The sequence below is a fragment of the Nothobranchius furzeri genome, chromosome 2, assembly GCF_043380555.1.
Source record: "Nothobranchius furzeri strain GRZ-AD chromosome 2, NfurGRZ-RIMD1, whole genome shotgun sequence".
Lineage (NCBI taxonomy): Eukaryota > Metazoa > Chordata > Actinopteri > Cyprinodontiformes > Nothobranchiidae > Nothobranchius > Nothobranchius furzeri.
This window is the reverse complement of record NC_091742.1, coordinates 81953427-81971488: the sequence shown is the minus strand read 5'-3', so window position 1 is coordinate 81971488 and position 18062 is coordinate 81953427. Positions and strand designations below refer to the sequence as shown.

Below are 18062 nucleotides of genomic sequence, written 5' to 3'. Positions count from 1 at the left end.
AAACTATGAGCTTCTATGAACTATTTGAAAAAGTCTGTTATTGCAATAACACACTAAGGACCATTAGGATAGTGCATCCCCACACCTGCCACCTTACTCTTGAAATACATTGCTAGTGATTTAAAGGGTGAGTTATCTCCTGGGTGGAGTCTCTATTTCATTCACTTTCAGCTAGCAAAATATACCTAAAGAAGGTGTAGATTAGTATTGGGAGAGAGGAGCACTGATGATAATTAGATGCAAGGATCTTGTCTATTCTGTTTACCTCATCACAGGTTAATCAACTGTAAAGCTATTTCCTGAAGTTTTGAGATTGAATGGAGATGCTGGGGATTGAACCCAGGACCTCATACATGCAAAGCATGCGCTCTACCACTGAGCTACATCCCCTTTTCCTTTAAGGAAATCAAACTACGTAAAGGAATATTCTGTTATTCAACCTAGCACTGCCCAATTCCACCACATCGCAGTACGCTAAGAATCACTTTAATGATCCCATTTTCCCTCCGATTTTGGTTTTTAGAAACTATGAGCTCCTATGAACTATTTGAAAAAGTCTGTTATTGCAATGTCACACCATTAGGATAGTGCACCCCCACACCTGCCACCTTACTCTTGAAATACATTGCTAGTGATTTAAAAGGTGAGTCGCCTCCTGGGTGGAGTCTCTATTTCACTCACTTTCTGCTAGCAAAATATACCTAAAGCAGGTGTAGATTGGTAACGGGAGAGACAGGAGCACTGCCGATAAGTAGATGCAAGGATCTTGTCTATTCAGTGTAGCTCATCACAGGTTAATCAACTGTAAAGCAATTTCCTGAAGAATTGAAATCAATTTGAGATGCTGGGGATTGTACCCATGACCTCATACATGCGAAGCATGCGCTCTACCACTGAGCTACATCCCCTTTTCCCTTAAGGAAATCAAACTACGTAAATGAATATTCTGTTATTCAACCTAGCAGTGCCCAATTCCACCACATCACAGTATGCTAAGAATCACTTTAATGATCCCATTTTCCCACCGATTTTGGTTTTTAGAAACTATGAGCTTCCTTGAACTATTTGAAAAAGTCTGTTATTGCAATGTCGCACTAAGGACCATTAGGATAGTGCATCCCCACACCTGCCACCTTACTCTTGAAATACATTGCTAGTGATTTAAAGGGTGAGTCATCTCCTGGGTGGAGTCTCTATTTCACTCACTTTCTGCTAGCAAAATATACCTAAAGGAGGTGTAGATTAGTGTCCGGAGAGTGGAGCACTGAACATAATTAGATGCAAGGATCTTGTCTATTCAGTGTAGCTCATCACAGATTAATCAACTGTAAAGCTATTCCCCAAAGAGCTAATTTGAATGGAGATGCTGGGGATTGAACCCAGGACCTCATACATGCAAAGCATACGCTCTACCACTGAGCTACATCCCCTTTTTCCTTAAGGAAGTCAAACTACGTAAAGGAATAGTCTATTTCACCTAGCACTGCCCAATTCCACCACATCACAGTACGCTAAGAATCACTTTAATGATCCCATTTTCCCTCCGATTTTGGTTTTTAGAAACTATGAGCTTCTATAAACTATTTGGAAAAAGTCTGTTATTGCAATGTCACACCATTAGGATAGTGCATCCCCACACCTGCCACCTTACTCTTGAAATACATTGCTAGTGATTTAAAAGGTGAGTCACCTCCTGGGTGGAGTCTCTATTTCACTCACTTTCTGCTAGCAAAATATACCTAAAGCAGGTGTAGATTGGTAATGGGAGAGACAGGAGCACTGCCGATAAGTAGATGCAAGGATCTTGTCTATTCAGTGTAGCTCATCACAGCTTAATCAACTGTAAAGAAATTTCCTGAAGAATTGATATCAATTGGAGATGCTGGGGATTGAACCCAGGACCTCATACATGCAAAGCATGCGCTCTACCACTGAGCTACATCCCCTTTTCCCTTAAGGAAATCAAACTACGTAAAGGAATATTCTGTTATTCAACCTAGCACTGCCCAATTCCACCACATCACAGTACGCTAAGAATCACTTTAATGATCCCATTTTCCCTCCGATTTTGGTTTTTAGAAACTATGAGCTCCTATGAACTATTTGAAAAAGTCTGTTATTGCAATGTCACACCATTAGGATAGTGCACCCCCACACCTGCCACCTTACTCTTGAAATACATTGCTAGTGATTTAAAAGGTGAGTCACCTCCTGGGTGGAGTCTCTATTTCACTCACTTTCTGCTAGCAAAATATACCTAAAGCAGGTGTAGATTGGTAACGGGAGAGACAGGAGCACTGCCGATAAGTAGATGCAATGATCTTGTCTATTCAGTGTAGCTCATCACAGGTTAATCAACTGTAAAGCAATTTCCTGAAGAATTGAAATCAATTGGAGATGCTGGGGATTGAACCCAGGACCTCATACATGCGAAGCATGCGCTCTACCACTGAGCTACATCCCCATTTCCCTTAAGGAAATCAAACTACGCAAAGGAATATTCTGTTATTCAACCTAGCAGTGCCCAATTCCACCACATCACAGTATGCTAAGAATCACTTTAATGATCCCATTTTCCCTCCGATTTTGGTTTTTAGAAACTATGAGCTTCCTTGAACTATTTGAAAAAGTCTGTTATTGCAATGTCGCACTAAGGACCATTAGGATAGTGCATCCCCACACCTGCCACCTTACTCTTGAAATACATTGCTAGTGATTTAAAGGGTGAGTCATCTCCTGGGTGGAGTCTCTATTTCACTCACTTTCTGCTAGCAAAATATACCTAAAGAAGGTGTAGATTAGTGTCCGGAGAGTGGAGCACTGATGATAATTAGATGCAAAGATCTTGTCTATTCAGTGTAGCTCATCACAGATTAATCAACTGTAAAGCTATTCCCCAAAGAGTTAATTTGAATGGAGATGCTGGGGATTGAACCCAAGACCTCATACATGCAAAGCATGCGCTCTACCACTGAGCTACATCCCCTTTTTCCTTAAGGAAATCAAACTACGTAAAGGAATAGTCTATTTCACCTAGCACTGCCCAATTCCACCACATCACAGTACGCTAAGAATCACTTTAATGATCCCATTTTCCCTCCGATTTTGGTTTTTAGAAACTATGAGCTTCTATAAACTATTTGGAAAAAGTCTGTTATTGCAATGTCACACCATTAGGATAGTGCATCCCCACACCTGCCACCTTACTCTTGAAATACATTGCTAGTGATTTAAAAGGTGAGTCACCTCCTGGGTGGAGTCTCTATTTCACTCACTTTCTGCTAGCAAAATATACCTAAAGCAGGTGTAGATTGGTAACGGGAGAGACAGGAGCACTGACGATAAGTAGATGCAAGGATCTTGTCTATTCAGTGTAGCTCATCACAGCTTAATAAACTGTAAAGCAATTTCCTGAAGAATTGAGATCAATTGGAGATGCTGGGGATTGAAGCCTGGACCTCATACATGCAAAGCATGCGCTCTACCACTGAGCTACATCCCCTTTTTCCATAAGGATATCAAACTACGTAAAGGAATATTCTGTTATTCAACCTAGCAGTGCCCAATTCCACCACATCACAGTATGCTAAGAATCACTTTAATGATCCCATTTTCCCTCCGATTTTGGTTTTTAGAAACTATGAGCTTCCTTGAACTATTTGAAAAAGTCTGTTATTGCAATGTCGCACTAAGGACCATTAGGATAGTGCATCCCCACACCTGCCACCTTACTCTTGAAATACATTGCTAGGTATTTAAAGGGTGAGTCATCTCCTGGGTGGAGTCTCTATTTCACTCACTTTCTGCTAGCAAAATATACCTAAAGGAGGTGTAGATTAGTGTCCGGAGAGTGGAGCACTGATGATAATTAGATGCAAGGATCTTGTCTATTCAGTGTAGCTCATCACAGATTAATCAACTGTAAAGCTATTCCCCAAAGAGTTAATATGAATGGAGATGCTGGGGATTGAACCCAGGACCTCATACATGTAAAGCATACGCTCTACCACTGAGCTACATCCCCTCTTTCCTTAAGGAAGTCAAACTACGTAAAGGAATAGTCTATTTCACCTAGCACTGCCCAATTCCACCACATCACAGTACGCTAAGAATCACTTTAATGATCCCATTTTCCCTCCGATTTTGGTTTTTAGAAACTATGAGCTTCTATAAACTATTTGGAAAAAGTCTGTTATTGCAATGTCACACCATTAGGATAGTGCATACCCACACCTGCCACCTTACTCTTGAAATACAATGCTAGTGATTTAAAAGGTGAGTCACCTCCTGGGTGGAGTCTCTATTTCACTCACTTTCTGCTAGCAAAATGTACCTAAAGCAGGTGTAGATTGGTAACGGGAGAGACAGGAGCACTGCCGATAAGTAGATGCAAGGATCTTGTCTATTCAGTGTAGCTCATCACAGCTTAATCAACTGTAAAGAAATTTCCTGAAGAATTGATATCAATTGGAGATGCTGGGGATTGAACCCAGGACCTCATACATGCAAAGCATGCGCTCTACCACTGAGCTACATCCCCTTTTTCCATAAGGATATCAAACTACGTAAAGGAATATTCTGTTATTTAACCTAGCAGTGCCCAATTCCACCACATCACAGTATGCTAAGAATCACTTTAATGATCCCATTTTCCCTCCGATTTTGGTTTTTAGAAACTATGAGCTTCTATGAACTATTTGAAAAAGTCTGTTATTGCAATGTCGCACTAAGGACCATTAGGATAGTGCATCCCCACACCTGCCACCTTACTCTTGAAATACATTGCTAGTGATTTAAAGGGTGAGTTATCTCCTGGGTGGAGTCTCTATTTCATTCACTTTCAGCTAGCAAAATATACCTAAAGAAGGTGTAGATTAGTATTGGGAGAGAGGAGCACTGATGATAATTAGATGCAAGGATCTTGTCTATTCTGTTTACCTCATCACAGGTTAATCAACTGTAAAGATATTTCCTGAAGTGTTGAGATTGAATGGAGATGCTGGGGATTGAACCCAGGACCTCATACATGCGAAGCATGCGCTCTACCACTGAGCTACATCCCCTTTTCCCTTAAGGAAATCAAACTACGTAAAGGAATATTCTGTTATTCAACCTAGCACTGCCCAATTCCACCACATCACAGTACGCTAAGAATCACTTTAATGATCCCATTTTCCCTCCGATTTTGGTTTTTAGAAACTATGAGCTCCTATGAACTATTTGAAAAAGTCTGTTATTGCAATGTCACACCATTAGGATAGTGCACCCCCACACCTGCCACCTTACTCTTGAAATACATTGCTAGTGATTTAAAAGGTGAGTCACCTCCTGGGTGGAGTCTCTATTTCACTCACTTTCTGCTAGCAAAATATACCTAAAGCAGGTGTAGATTGGTAACGGGAGAGACAGGAGCACTGCCGATAAGTAGATGCAATGATCTTGTCTATTCAGTGTAGCTCATCACAGGTTAATCAACTGTAAAGCAATTTCCTGAAGAATTGAAATCAATTGGAAATGCTGGGGATTGAACCCAGGACCTCATACATGCGAAGCATGCGCTCTACCACTGAGCTACATCCCCTTTTCTCTTAAGGAAATCAAACTACGTAAAGGAATATTCTGTTATTCAACCTAGCAGTGCCCAATTCCACCACATCACAGTATGCTAAGAATCACTTTAATGATCCCATTTTCCCTCCGATTTTGGTTTTTAGAAACTATGAGCTTCCTTGAACTATTTGAAAAAGTCTGTTATTGCAATGTCGCACTAAGGACCATTAGGATAGTGCATCCCCACACCTGCCACCTTACTCTTGAAATACATTGCTAGTGATTTAAAGGGTGAGTCATCTCCTGGGTGGAGTCTCTATTTCACTCACTTTCTGCTAGCAAAATATACCTAAATCAGGTGTAGATTGGTAACGGGAGAGACAGGAGCACTGCCGATAAGTAGATGCAAGGATCTTGTCTATTCAGTGTAGCTCATCACAGCTTAATCAACTGTAAAAGCAATTTCCTGAAGAATTGATATCAATTGGAGACGCTGGGGATTGAACCCAGGACCTCATACATGCAAAGCATGCGCTCTACCACTAATCTACATCCCCTTTTTCCATAAGGATATCAAACTACGTAAAGGAATATTCTGTTATTTAACCTAGCAGTGCCCAATTCCACCACATCACAGTATGCTAAGAATCACTTTAATGATCCTATTTTCCCTCCGATTTTGGTTTTTAGAAACTATGAGCTTCTATGAACTATTTGAAAAAGTCTGTTATTGCAATGTCGCACTAAGGACCATTAGGATAGTGCATCCCCACACCTGCCACCTTACTCTTGAAATACATTGCTAGTGATTTAAAGGGTGAGTCATCTCCTGGGTGGAGTCTCTATTTCACTCACTTTCTTCTAGCAAAATATACCTAAAGTAGGTGTAGATTAGTATTGGGAGAGAGTAGCACTGATGATAATTAGATGCAAGGATCTTGTCTATTCAGTATACCTCATCACAGGTTAATCAACTGTAAATCTATTTCCTGAAGAGTTGAGATTGAATGGAGATGCTGGGGATTGAACCCGGGACCTCATACATGCGAAGCATGCGCTCTACCACTGAGCTACATCCCCTTTTCCCTTAAGGAAATTAAACTACGTAAAGGAATATTCTGTTATTCAACCTAGCACTGCCCAATTCCACCACATCACAGTACGCTAAGAATCACTTTAATGATCCCATTTTCCCTCCGATTTTGGTTTTTAGAAACTATGAGCTTCTATGAACTATTTGAAAAAGTCTGTTATTGCAATGTCACACCATTAGGATAGTGCACCCCCACACCTGCCACCTTACTCTTGAAATACATTGCTAGTGATTTAAAAGGTGAGTCACCTCCTGGGTGGAGTCTCTATTTCACTCACTTTCTGCTAGCAAAATATACCTAAAGCAGGTGTAGATTGGTAACGGGAGAGACAGGAGCACTGCCGATAAGTAGATGCAAGGATCTTGTCTAGCAAAATATACCTAAAGCAGGTGTAGATTGGTAACGTGAGAGACAGGAGCACTGCCGATAAGTAGATGCAAGGATCTTGTCTATTCAGTGTAGCTCATCACAGCTTAATCAACTATAAAGCAATTTCCTGAAGAATTGATATCAATTGGAGACGCTGCGGATTGAACCCAGGGCCTCATACATGCAAAGCATGCGCTCTACCACTGAGCTACATCCCTTTCTCCATAAGGATATCAAACTACGTAAAGGAATATTCTCTTATTTAACCTAGCAGTGCCCAATTCCACCACATCACAGTATGCTAAGAATCACTTTAATGATCCTACTTTCCCTCCGATTTTGGTTTTTAGAAACTATGAGCTTCTATGAACTATTTGAAAAAGTCTGTTATTGCAATGTCGCACTAAGGACCATTAGGATAGTGCATCCCCACACCTGCCACCTTACTCTTGAAATACATTGCTAGTGATTTAAAGGGTGAGTCATCTCCTGGGTGGAGTCTCTATTTCACTCACTTTCAGCTAGCAAAATATACCTAAAGAAGGTGTAGATTAGTATTGGGAGAGAGGAGCACTGATGATAATTAGATGCAAGGATCTTGTCTATTCAGTTTACCTCATCACAGATTAATCAACTGTAAAGCTATTTCCTGAAGAGTTGAGATTGAATCGAGATGCTGGGGATTGAACCCAGAATCTCATAGATGCAAAGCATGCGCTCTACCACTGAGCTACATCCCCTTTTCCCTTAAGGAAATCAAACTACGTAAAGGAATATTCTGTTATTCAACCTAGCACTGCCCAATTCCACCACATCACAGTACGCTAAGAATCACTTTAATGATCCCATTTTCCCTCCGATTTTGGTTTTTAGAAACTATGAGCTTCTATGAACTATTTGAAAAAGTCTGTTATTGCAATGTCACACCATTAGGATAGTGCACCCCCACACCTGCCACCTTACTCTTGAAATACATTGCTAGTGATTTAAAAGGTGAGTCACCTCCTGGGTGGAGTCTCTATTTCACTCACTTTCTGCTAGCAAAATATACCTAAAGGAAGTGTAGATTAGTGTCCGGAGAGTGGAGCACTGATGATAATTAGATGCAAGGATCTTGTCTATTCAGTGTAGCTCATCACAGATTAATCAACTGTAAAGCTATTCCCCAAAGAGTTAATATGAATGGAGATGCTGGGGATTGAACCCAGGACCTCATACATGTAAAGCATACGCTCTACCACTGAGCTACATCCCCTCTTTCCTTAAGGAAGTCAAACTACGTAAAGGAATAGTCTATTTCACCTAGCACTGCCCAATTCCACCACATCACAGTACGCTAAGAATCACTTTAATGATCCCATTTTCCCTCCGATTTTGGTTTTTAGAAACTATGAGCTTCTATAAACTATTTGGAAAAAGTCTGTTATTGCAATGTCACACCATTAGGATAGTGCATACCCACACCTGCCACCTTACTCTTGAAATACAATGCTAGTGATTTAAAAGGTGAGTCACCTCCTGGGTGGAGTCTCTATTTCACTCACTTTCTGCTAGCAAAATGTACCTAAAGCAGGTGTAGATTGGTAACGGGAGAGACAGGAGCACTGCCGATAAGTAGATGCAAGGATCTTGTCTATTCAGTGTAGCTCATCACAGCTTAATCAACTGTAAAGAAATTTCCTGAAGAATTGATATCAATTGGAGATGCTGGGGATTGAACCCAGGACCTCATACATGCAAAGCATGCGCTCTACCACTGAGCTACATCCCCTTTTTCCATAAGGATATCAAACTACGTAAAGGAATATTCTGTTATTTAACCTAGCAGTGCCCAATTCCACCACATCACAGTATGCTAAGAATCACTTTAATGATCCCATTTTCCCTCCGATTTTGGTTTTTAGAAACTATGAGCTTCTATGAACTATTTGAAAAAGTCTGTTATTGCAATGTCGCACTAAGGACCATTAGGATAGTGCATCCCCACACCTGCCACCTTACTCTTGAAATACATTGCTAGTGATTTAAAGGGTGAGTTATCTCCTGGGTGGAGTCTCTATTTCATTCACTTTCAGCTAGCAAAATATACCTAAAGAAGGTGTAGATTAGTATTGGGAGAGAGGAGCACTGATGATAATTAGATGCAAGGATCTTGTCTATTCTGTTTACCTCATCACAGGTTAATCAACTGTAAAGATATTTCCTGAAGTGTTGAGATTGAATGGAGATGCTGGGGATTGAACCCAGGACCTCATACATGCGAAGCATGCGCTCTACCACTGAGCTACATCCCCTTTTCCCTTAAGGAAATCAAACTACGTAAAGGAATATTCTGTTATTCAACCTAGCACTGCCCAATTCCACCACATCACAGTACGCTAAGAATCACTTTAATGATCCCATTTTCCCTCCGATTTTGGTTTTTAGAAACTATGAGCTCCTATGAACTATTTGAAAAAGTCTGTTATTGCAATGTCACACCATTAGGATAGTGCACCCCCACACCTGCCACCTTACTCTTGAAATACATTGCTAGTGATTTAAAAGGTGAGTCACCTCCTGGGTGGAGTCTCTATTTCACTCACTTTCTGCTAGCAAAATATACCTAAAGCAGGTGTAGATTGGTAACGGGAGAGACAGGAGCACTGCCGATAAGTAGATGCAATGATCTTGTCTATTCAGTGTAGCTCATCACAGGTTAATCAACTGTAAAGCAATTTCCTGAAGAATTGAAATCAATTGGAAATGCTGGGGATTGAACCCAGGACCTCATACATGCGAAGCATGCGCTCTACCACTGAGCTACATCCCCTTTTCTCTTAAGGAAATCAAACTACGTAAAGGAATATTCTGTTATTCAACCTAGCAGTGCCCAATTCCACCACATCACAGTATGCTAAGAATCACTTTAATGATCCCATTTTCCCTCCGATTTTGGTTTTTAGAAACTATGAGCTTCCTTGAACTATTTGAAAAAGTCTGTTATTGCAATGTCGCACTAAGGACCATTAGGATAGTGCATCCCCACACCTGCCACCTTACTCTTGAAATACATTGCTAGTGATTTAAAGGGTGAGTCATCTCCTGGGTGGAGTCTCTATTTCACTCACTTTCTGCTAGCAAAATATACCTAAATCAGGTGTAGATTGGTAACGGGAGAGACAGGAGCACTGCCGATAAGTAGATGCAAGGATCTTGTCTATTCAGTGTAGCTCATCACAGCTTAATCAACTGTAAAAGCAATTTCCTGAAGAATTGATATCAATTGGAGACGCTGGGGATTGAACCCAGGACCTCATACATGCAAAGCATGCGCTCTACCACTAATCTACATCCCCTTTTTCCATAAGGATATCAAACTACGTAAAGGAATATTCTGTTATTTAACCTAGCAGTGCCCAATTCCACCACATCACAGTATGCTAAGAATCACTTTAATGATCCTATTTTCCCTCCGATTTTGGTTTTTAGAAACTATGAGCTTCTATGAACTATTTGAAAAAGTCTGTTATTGCAATGTCGCACTAAGGACCATTAGGATAGTGCATCCCCACACCTGCCACCTTACTCTTGAAATACATTGCTAGTGATTTAAAGGGTGAGTCATCTCCTGGGTGGAGTCTCTATTTCACTCACTTTCAGCTAGCAAAATATACCTAAAGAAGGTGTAGATTAGTATTGGGAGAGAGGAGCACTGATGATAATTAGATGCAAGGATCTTGTCTATTCAGTTTACCTCATCACAGATTAATCAACTGTAAAGCTATTTCCTGAAGAGTTGAGATTGAATCGAGATGCTGGGGATTGAACCCAGAATCTCATAGATGCAAAGCATGCGCTCTACCACTGAGCTACATCCCCTTTTCCCTTAAGGAAATCAAACTACGTAAAGGAATATTCTGTTATTCAACCTAGCACTGCCCAATTCCACCACATCACAGTACGCTAAGAATCACTTTAATGATCCCATTTTCCCTCCGATTTTGGTTTTTAGAAACTATGAGCTTCTATGAACTATTTGAAAAAGTCTGTTATTGCAATGTCACACCATTAGGATAGTGCACCCCCACACCTGCCACCTTACTCTTGAAATACATTGCTAGTGATTTAAAAGGTGAGTCACCTCCTGGGTGGAGTCTCTATTTCACTCACTTTCTGCTAGCAAAATATACCTAAAGGAGGTGTAGATTAGTGTCCGGAGAGTGGAGCACTGATGATAATTAGATGCAAGGATCTTGTCTATTCAGTGTAGCTCATCACAGATTAATCAACTGTAAAGCTATTCCCCAAAGAGTTAATATGAATGGAGATGCTGGGGATTGAACCCAGGACCTCATACATGTAAAGCATACGCTCTACCACTGAGCTACATCCCCTCTTTCCTTAAGGAAGTCAAACTACGTAAAGGAATAGTCTATTTCACCTAGCACTGCCCAATTCCACCACATCACAGTACGCTAAGAATCACTTTAATGATCCCATTTTCCCTCCGATTTTGGTTTTTAGAAACTATGAGCTTCTATAAACTATTTGGAAAAAGTCTGTTATTGCAATGTCACACCATTAGGATAGTGCATACCCACACCTGCCACCTTACTCTTGAAATACAATGCTAGTGATTTAAAAGGTGAGTCACCTCCTGGGTGGAGTCTCTATTTCACTCACTTTCTGCTAGCAAAATGTACCTAAAGCAGGTGTAGATTGGTAACGGGAGAGACAGGAGCACTGCCGATAAGTAGATGCAAGGATCTTGTCTATTCAGTGTAGCTCATCACAGCTTAATCAACTGTAAAGAAATTTCCTGAAGAATTGATATCAATTGGAGATGCTGGGGATTGAACCCAGGACCTCATACATGCAAAGCATGCGCTCTACCACTGAGCTACATCCCCTTTTTCCATAAGGATATCAAACTACGTAAAGGAATATTCTGTTATTTAACCTAGCAGTGCCCAATTCCACCACATCACAGTATGCTAAGAATCACTTTAATGATCCCATTTTCCCTCCGATTTTGGTTTTTAGAAACTATGAGCTTCTATGAACTATTTGAAAAAGTCTGTTATTGCAATGTCGCACTAAGGACCATTAGGATAGTGCATCCCCACACCTGCCACCTTACTCTTGAAATACATTGCTAGTGATTTAAAGGGTGAGTTATCTCCTGGGTGGAGTCTCTATTTCATTCACTTTCAGCTAGCAAAATATACCTAAAGAAGGTGTAGATTAGTATTGGGAGAGAGGAGCACTGATGATAATTAGATGCAAGGATCTTGTCTATTCTGTTTACCTCATCACAGGTTAATCAACTGTAAAGATATTTCCTGAAGTGTTGAGATTGAATGGAGATGCTGGGGATTGAACCCAGGACCTCATACATGCGAAGCATGCGCTCTACCACTGAGCTACATCCCCTTTTCCCTTAAGGAAATCAAACTACGTAAAGGAATATTCTGTTATTCAACCTAGCACTGCCCAATTCCACCACATCACAGTACGCTAAGAATCACTTTAATGATCCCATTTTCCCTCCGATTTTGGTTTTTAGAAACTATGAGCTCCTATGAACTATTTGAAAAAGTCTGTTATTGCAATGTCACACCATTAGGATAGTGCACCCCCACACCTGCCACCTTACTCTTGAAATACATTGCTAGTGATTTAAAAGGTGAGTCACCTCCTGGGTGGAGTCTCTATTTCACTCACTTTCTGCTAGCAAAATATACCTAAAGCAGGTGTAGATTGGTAACGGGAGAGACAGGAGCACTGCCGATAAGTAGATGCAATGATCTTGTCTATTCAGTGTAGCTCATCACAGGTTAATCAACTGTAAAGCAATTTCCTGAAGAATTGAAATCAATTGGAAATGCTGGGGATTGAACCCAGGACCTCATACATGCGAAGCATGCGCTCTACCACTGAGCTACATCCCCTTTTCTCTTAAGGAAATCAAACTACGTAAAGGAATATTCTGTTATTCAACCTAGCAGTGCCCAATTCCACCACATCACAGTATGCTAAGAATCACTTTAATGATCCCATTTTCCCTCCGATTTTGGTTTTTAGAAACTATGAGCTTCCTTGAACTATTTGAAAAAGTCTGTTATTGCAATGTCGCACTAAGGACCATTAGGATAGTGCATCCCCACACCTGCCACCTTACTCTTGAAATACATTGCTAGTGATTTAAAGGGTGAGTCATCTCCTGGGTGGAGTCTCTATTTCACTCACTTTCTGCTAGCAAAATATACCTAAATCAGGTGTAGATTGGTAACGGGAGAGACAGGAGCACTGCCGATAAGTAGATGCAAGGATCTTGTCTATTCAGTGTAGCTCATCACAGCTTAATCAACTGTAAAAGCAATTTCCTGAAGAATTGATATCAATTGGAGACGCTGGGGATTGAACCCAGGACCTCATACATGCAAAGCATGCGCTCTACCACTAATCTACATCCCCTTTTTCCATAAGGATATCAAACTACGTAAAGGAATATTCTGTTATTTAACCTAGCAGTGCCCAATTCCACCACATCACAGTATGCTAAGAATCACTTTAATGATCCTATTTTCCCTCCGATTTTGGTTTTTAGAAACTATGAGCTTCTATGAACTATTTGAAAAAGTCTGTTATTGCAATGTCGCACTAAGGACCATTAGGATAGTGCATCCCCACACCTGCCACCTTACTCTTGAAATACATTGCTAGTGATTTAAAGGGTGAGTCATCTCCTGGGTGGAGTCTCTATTTCACTCACTTTCTTCTAGCAAAATATACCTAAAGTAGGTGTAGATTAGTATTGGGAGAGAGTAGCACTGATGATAATTAGATGCAAGGATCTTGTCTATTCAGTATACCTCATCACAGGTTAATCAACTGTAAATCTATTTCCTGAAGAGTTGAGATTGAATGGAGATGCTGGGGATTGAACCCGGGACCTCATACATGCGAAGCATGCGCTCTACCACTGAGCTACATCCCCTTTTCCCTTAAGGAAATTAAACTACGTAAAGGAATATTCTGTTATTCAACCTAGCACTGCCCAATTCCACCACATCACAGTACGCTAAGAATCACTTTAATGATCCCATTTTCCCTCCGATTTTGGTTTTTAGAAACTATGAGCTTCTATGAACTATTTGAAAAAGTCTGTTATTGCAATGTCACACCATTAGGATAGTGCACCCCCACACCTGCCACCTTACTCTTGAAATACATTGCTAGTGATTTAAAAGGTGAGTCACCTCCTGGGTGGAGTCTCTATTTCACTCACTTTCTGCTAGCAAAATATACCTAAAGCAGGTGTAGATTGGTAACGGGAGAGACAGGAGCACTGCCGATAAGTAGATGCAAGGATCTTGTCTAGCAAAATATACCTAAAGCAGGTGTAGATTGGTAACGTGAGAGACAGGAGCACTGCCGATAAGTAGATGCAAGGATCTTGTCTATTCAGTGTAGCTCATCACAGCTTAATCAACTATAAAGCAATTTCCTGAAGAATTGATATCAATTGGAGACGCTGCGGATTGAACCCAGGGCCTCATACATGCAAAGCATGCGCTCTACCACTGAGCTACATCCCTTTCTCCATAAGGATATCAAACTACGTAAAGGAATATTCTCTTATTTAACCTAGCAGTGCCCAATTCCACCACATCACAGTATGCTAAGAATCACTTTAATGATCCTACTTTCCCTCCGATTTTGGTTTTTAGAAACTATGAGCTTCTATGAACTATTTGAAAAAGTCTGTTATTGCAATGTCGCACTAAGGACCATTAGGATAGTGCATCCCCACACCTGCCACCTTACTCTTGAAATACATTGCTAGTGATTTAAAGGGTGAGTCATCTCCTGGGTGGAGTCTCTATTTCACTCACTTTCAGCTAGCAAAATATACCTAAAGAAGGTGTAGATTAGTATTGGGAGAGAGGAGCACTGATGATAATTAGATGCAAGGATCTTGTCTATTCAGTTTACCTCATCACAGATTAATCAACTGTAAAGCTATTTCCTGAAGAGTTGAGATTGAATCGAGATGCTGGGGATTGAACCCAGAATCTCATAGATGCAAAGCATGCGCTCTACCACTGAGCTACATCCCCTTTTCCCTTAAGGAAATCAAACTACGTAAAGGAATATTCTGTTATTCAACCTAGCACTGCCCAATTCCACCACATCACAGTACGCTAAGAATCACTTTAATGATCCCATTTTCCCTCCGATTTTGGTTTTTAGAAACTATGAGCTTCTATGAACTATTTGAAAAAGTCTGTTATTGCAATGTCACACCATTAGGATAGTGCACCCCCACACCTGCCACCTTACTCTTGAAATACATTGCTAGTGATTTAAAAGGTGAGTCACCTCCTGGGTGGAGTCTCTATTTCACTCACTTTCTGCTAGCAAAATATACCTAAAGCAGGTGTAGATTGGTAACGGGAGAGACGGGAGCACTGCCGTAAAGTAGATGCAAGGATCTTGTTTATTCAGTGTAGCTCATCACAGCTTAATCAACTGTAAAGCAATTTCCTGAAGAATTGAGATCAATTGGAGATGCTGGGGATTGAACCCAGGACCTCATACATGCAAAGCATGCGCTCTACCACTGAGCTACATCCCCTTTTTCCATAAGGATTTCAAACTACGTAAAGGAATATTCTGTTATTTAACCTAGCAGTGCCCAATTCCACCACATCACAGTATGCTAAGAATCACTTTAATGATCCCATTTTCCCTCCAATTTTGGTTTTTAGAAACTATGAGCTTCTATGAACTATTTGAAAAAGTCTGTTATTGCAATGTCGCACTAAGGACCATTAGGATAGTGCATCCCCACACCTGCCACCTTACTCTTGAAATACATTGCTAGTGATTTAAAGGGTGAGTCATCTCCTGGGTGGAGTCTCTATTTCACTCACTTTCAGCTAGCAAAATATACCTAAAGAAGGTGTAGATTAGTATCAGGAGAGAGGAGCACTGATGATAATTAGATGCAAGGATCTTGTCTATACAGTTTAGCTCATAACAGGTTAATCAACTGTAAAGCTATTTCCTGAAGAGTTGAGATTGAATGGAGATGCTGGGGATTGAACCCAGGACCTCAGACATGCGAAGCATGCGCTCTACCACTGAGCTACATCCCCAATTCCCTTAAGGAAATCAAACTACATAAAGGAATATTCTGTTTTTCAACCTAGCACTGCCCAATTCCACCACATCACAGTACGCTAAGAATCACTTTAATTATCCCATTTTCCCTCCGATTTTGGTTTTTAGAAACTATGAGCTTCTATGAACTATTTGAAAAAGTCTGTTATTGCAATGTCACACCATAAGGATAGTGCATCCCCACACCTGCCACCTTACTCTTGAAATACATTGCTAGTGATTTAAAAGGTGAGTCAGCTCCTGGGTGGAGTCTCTATTTCACTCACTTTCTGCTAGCAAAATATACCTATAGCAGGTGTAGATTGGTAACGGGAGAGAGAGGAGCACTGATGATAATTAGTTGCAAGGATCTTGTCTATTCAGTTTAGCTCATCACAGCTTAATCAACTGTAAAGCAATTTCCTGAAGAGTTTAGATCATTTGGAGATGCTGGGGATTGTACCCAGGACCTCTAAAATGTGAAGCATGCGCTCTACCACTGAGCTACATCCCCTTTTTCCATAAGGATACCAAACTACGTAAAGGAATATTCTGTTATTTAACCTAGCAGTGCCCAATTCCACCACATCACAGTATGCTAAGAATCACTTTAATGATCCCATTTTCCCTCCGATTTTGGTTTTTAGAAACTATGAGCTTCTATGAACTATTTGAAAAAGTCTGTTATTGCAATGTCGCACTAAGGACCATTAGGATAGTGCATCCCCACACCTGCCACCTTACTCTTGAAATGCATTGCTAGTGATTTAAAAGGTGAGTCACCTCCTGGGTGGAGTCTCTATTTCACTCACTTTCTGTTAGCAAAATGTACTTAAAGCAGGTGTAGATTGGTAATGGGAGAGAGAGGAGCAATGATGATAAGCAGATGCAAGGATATTGTCAATTCAGTGTAGGTCATCACAGGGTAATGAACTGGATAATCAACTGTAAAGCAATTCCCCAAAGAGTTGAGATCAAATGGAGATGCTGGGGATTGAACCCAGGACATCATACATGCAAAGCATGTGCTCTACCACTGAGCTACATCCCCTTTTTCCATCGGAAAATCAAACTACGCAAAGGAATATTCTGTTTTTTAACCTAGCACTGCCCAATTCCACCTCATCACAGTATGCTAAGAATCACTTTAATGATCCCATTTTCCCTCCGGTTTTGGTTTTTAGAAACTATGAGCTTCTATGAACTATTTGAAAAAGTCTGTTATTGCAATGTCACACTAAGGACCATTAGGATAGTGCATCCCCACACCTGCCACCTTACTCTTGAAATACATTGCTAGTGAATTAAAAGGTGAGTCACCTCCTGGGTGGAGTCTCTATTTCACTCAATTTCTGTTAGCGAAATGTACTTACAGCAGGTGTAGATTGGTAATGTGAGAGAGAGGAGCACTGATGATAAGCAGATGTAAGGATCTTGTCTATTCAGTGTAGGTCATCACAGGGTAATCAACTGGATAATCAACTGTAAAGCAATTCCCCAAAGAGTTGAGATTAAATGGAGATGCTGGGGATTGAACCAAGGACCTCATACATGCAAAGCATGCGCTCTACCACTGAGGTACATCACCTTTTTCCATAAGGATATCAAACTACGTAAAGGAATATTCTGTTATTTAACCTATTATTTCCCAATTCCACCACATCACAGTATGCTAAGAATCACTTTAATGATCCCATTTTCCCTCCGATTTTGGTTATTAGAAACTATGAGCTTCTATGAACTATTTGAAAAAGTCTGTTATTGCAATGTCACACTAAGGACCATTAGGATAGTGCATCCCCACACCTGCCACCTTACTCTTGAAATGCATTGCTAGTGATTTAAAAGGTGAGTCACCTCCTGGGTGGAGTCACTATTTCACTCAATTTCTGTTACTAA

At 40.6% G+C, this 18062-nt stretch overlaps 1 protein-coding gene and 29 non-coding genes across 32 annotated transcripts in view; 1 reads left to right on the top strand and 29 right to left on the bottom strand.

Moving 5' to 3' along the window:
* Positions 1-18062, top strand: part of m1ap (meiosis 1 associated protein) — a 175017-nt gene that overhangs the window by 97757 nt on the left and 59198 nt on the right. The window lies entirely within an intron of this gene.
* On the bottom strand, positions 319-390 carry trnaa-ugc (transfer RNA alanine (anticodon UGC)). Its single transcript has one exon. It is a non-coding gene; the product is annotated as a tRNA-Ala (tRNA).
* On the bottom strand, positions 1359-1430 carry trnaa-cgc (transfer RNA alanine (anticodon CGC)). The gene has a single exon. It is a non-coding gene; the product is annotated as a tRNA-Ala (tRNA).
* Positions 1875-1946, bottom strand: trnaa-ugc (transfer RNA alanine (anticodon UGC)). Its single transcript has one exon. It is a non-coding gene; the product is annotated as a tRNA-Ala (tRNA).
* On the bottom strand, positions 2393-2464 carry trnaa-cgc (transfer RNA alanine (anticodon CGC)). Its single transcript has one exon. It is a non-coding gene; the product is annotated as a tRNA-Ala (tRNA).
* trnaa-cgc (transfer RNA alanine (anticodon CGC)) lies at positions 2915-2986 on the bottom strand. Its single transcript has one exon. It is a non-coding gene; the product is annotated as a tRNA-Ala (tRNA).
* trnaa-cgc (transfer RNA alanine (anticodon CGC)) lies at positions 3431-3502 on the bottom strand. Its single transcript has one exon. It is a non-coding gene; the product is annotated as a tRNA-Ala (tRNA).
* Positions 3953-4024, bottom strand: trnaa-ugc (transfer RNA alanine (anticodon UGC)). Its single transcript has one exon. It is a non-coding gene; the product is annotated as a tRNA-Val (tRNA).
* trnaa-ugc (transfer RNA alanine (anticodon UGC)) lies at positions 4469-4540 on the bottom strand. The gene has a single exon. It is a non-coding gene; the product is annotated as a tRNA-Ala (tRNA).
* Positions 4992-5063, bottom strand: trnaa-ugc (transfer RNA alanine (anticodon UGC)). Its single transcript has one exon. It is a non-coding gene; the product is annotated as a tRNA-Ala (tRNA).
* On the bottom strand, positions 5510-5581 carry trnaa-cgc (transfer RNA alanine (anticodon CGC)). The gene has a single exon. It is a non-coding gene; the product is annotated as a tRNA-Ala (tRNA).
* Positions 6036-6107, bottom strand: trnaa-cgc (transfer RNA alanine (anticodon CGC)). Its single transcript has one exon. It is a non-coding gene; the product is annotated as a tRNA-Ala (tRNA).
* Positions 6559-6630, bottom strand: trnaa-ugc (transfer RNA alanine (anticodon UGC)). Its single transcript has one exon. It is a non-coding gene; the product is annotated as a tRNA-Ala (tRNA).
* trnaa-ugc (transfer RNA alanine (anticodon UGC)) lies at positions 7160-7231 on the bottom strand. The gene has a single exon. It is a non-coding gene; the product is annotated as a tRNA-Ala (tRNA).
* On the bottom strand, positions 8197-8268 carry trnav-uac (transfer RNA valine (anticodon UAC)). The gene has a single exon. It is a non-coding gene; the product is annotated as a tRNA-Val (tRNA).
* Positions 8713-8784, bottom strand: trnaa-ugc (transfer RNA alanine (anticodon UGC)). The gene has a single exon. It is a non-coding gene; the product is annotated as a tRNA-Ala (tRNA).
* On the bottom strand, positions 9236-9307 carry trnaa-cgc (transfer RNA alanine (anticodon CGC)). The gene has a single exon. It is a non-coding gene; the product is annotated as a tRNA-Ala (tRNA).
* trnaa-cgc (transfer RNA alanine (anticodon CGC)) lies at positions 9754-9825 on the bottom strand. Its single transcript has one exon. It is a non-coding gene; the product is annotated as a tRNA-Ala (tRNA).
* Positions 10280-10351, bottom strand: trnaa-ugc (transfer RNA alanine (anticodon UGC)). Its single transcript has one exon. It is a non-coding gene; the product is annotated as a tRNA-Ala (tRNA).
* Positions 11318-11389, bottom strand: trnav-uac (transfer RNA valine (anticodon UAC)). The gene has a single exon. It is a non-coding gene; the product is annotated as a tRNA-Val (tRNA).
* trnaa-ugc (transfer RNA alanine (anticodon UGC)) lies at positions 11834-11905 on the bottom strand. Its single transcript has one exon. It is a non-coding gene; the product is annotated as a tRNA-Ala (tRNA).
* trnaa-cgc (transfer RNA alanine (anticodon CGC)) lies at positions 12357-12428 on the bottom strand. Its single transcript has one exon. It is a non-coding gene; the product is annotated as a tRNA-Ala (tRNA).
* trnaa-cgc (transfer RNA alanine (anticodon CGC)) lies at positions 12875-12946 on the bottom strand. The gene has a single exon. It is a non-coding gene; the product is annotated as a tRNA-Ala (tRNA).
* trnaa-ugc (transfer RNA alanine (anticodon UGC)) lies at positions 13401-13472 on the bottom strand. The gene has a single exon. It is a non-coding gene; the product is annotated as a tRNA-Ala (tRNA).
* trnaa-cgc (transfer RNA alanine (anticodon CGC)) lies at positions 13924-13995 on the bottom strand. Its single transcript has one exon. It is a non-coding gene; the product is annotated as a tRNA-Ala (tRNA).
* trnaa-ugc (transfer RNA alanine (anticodon UGC)) lies at positions 14525-14596 on the bottom strand. The gene has a single exon. It is a non-coding gene; the product is annotated as a tRNA-Ala (tRNA).
* Positions 15565-15636, bottom strand: trnaa-ugc (transfer RNA alanine (anticodon UGC)). The gene has a single exon. It is a non-coding gene; the product is annotated as a tRNA-Ala (tRNA).
* On the bottom strand, positions 16088-16159 carry trnaa-cgc (transfer RNA alanine (anticodon CGC)). Its single transcript has one exon. It is a non-coding gene; the product is annotated as a tRNA-Ala (tRNA).
* Positions 17143-17214, bottom strand: trnaa-ugc (transfer RNA alanine (anticodon UGC)). Its single transcript has one exon. It is a non-coding gene; the product is annotated as a tRNA-Ala (tRNA).
* trnaa-ugc (transfer RNA alanine (anticodon UGC)) lies at positions 17680-17751 on the bottom strand. Its single transcript has one exon. It is a non-coding gene; the product is annotated as a tRNA-Ala (tRNA).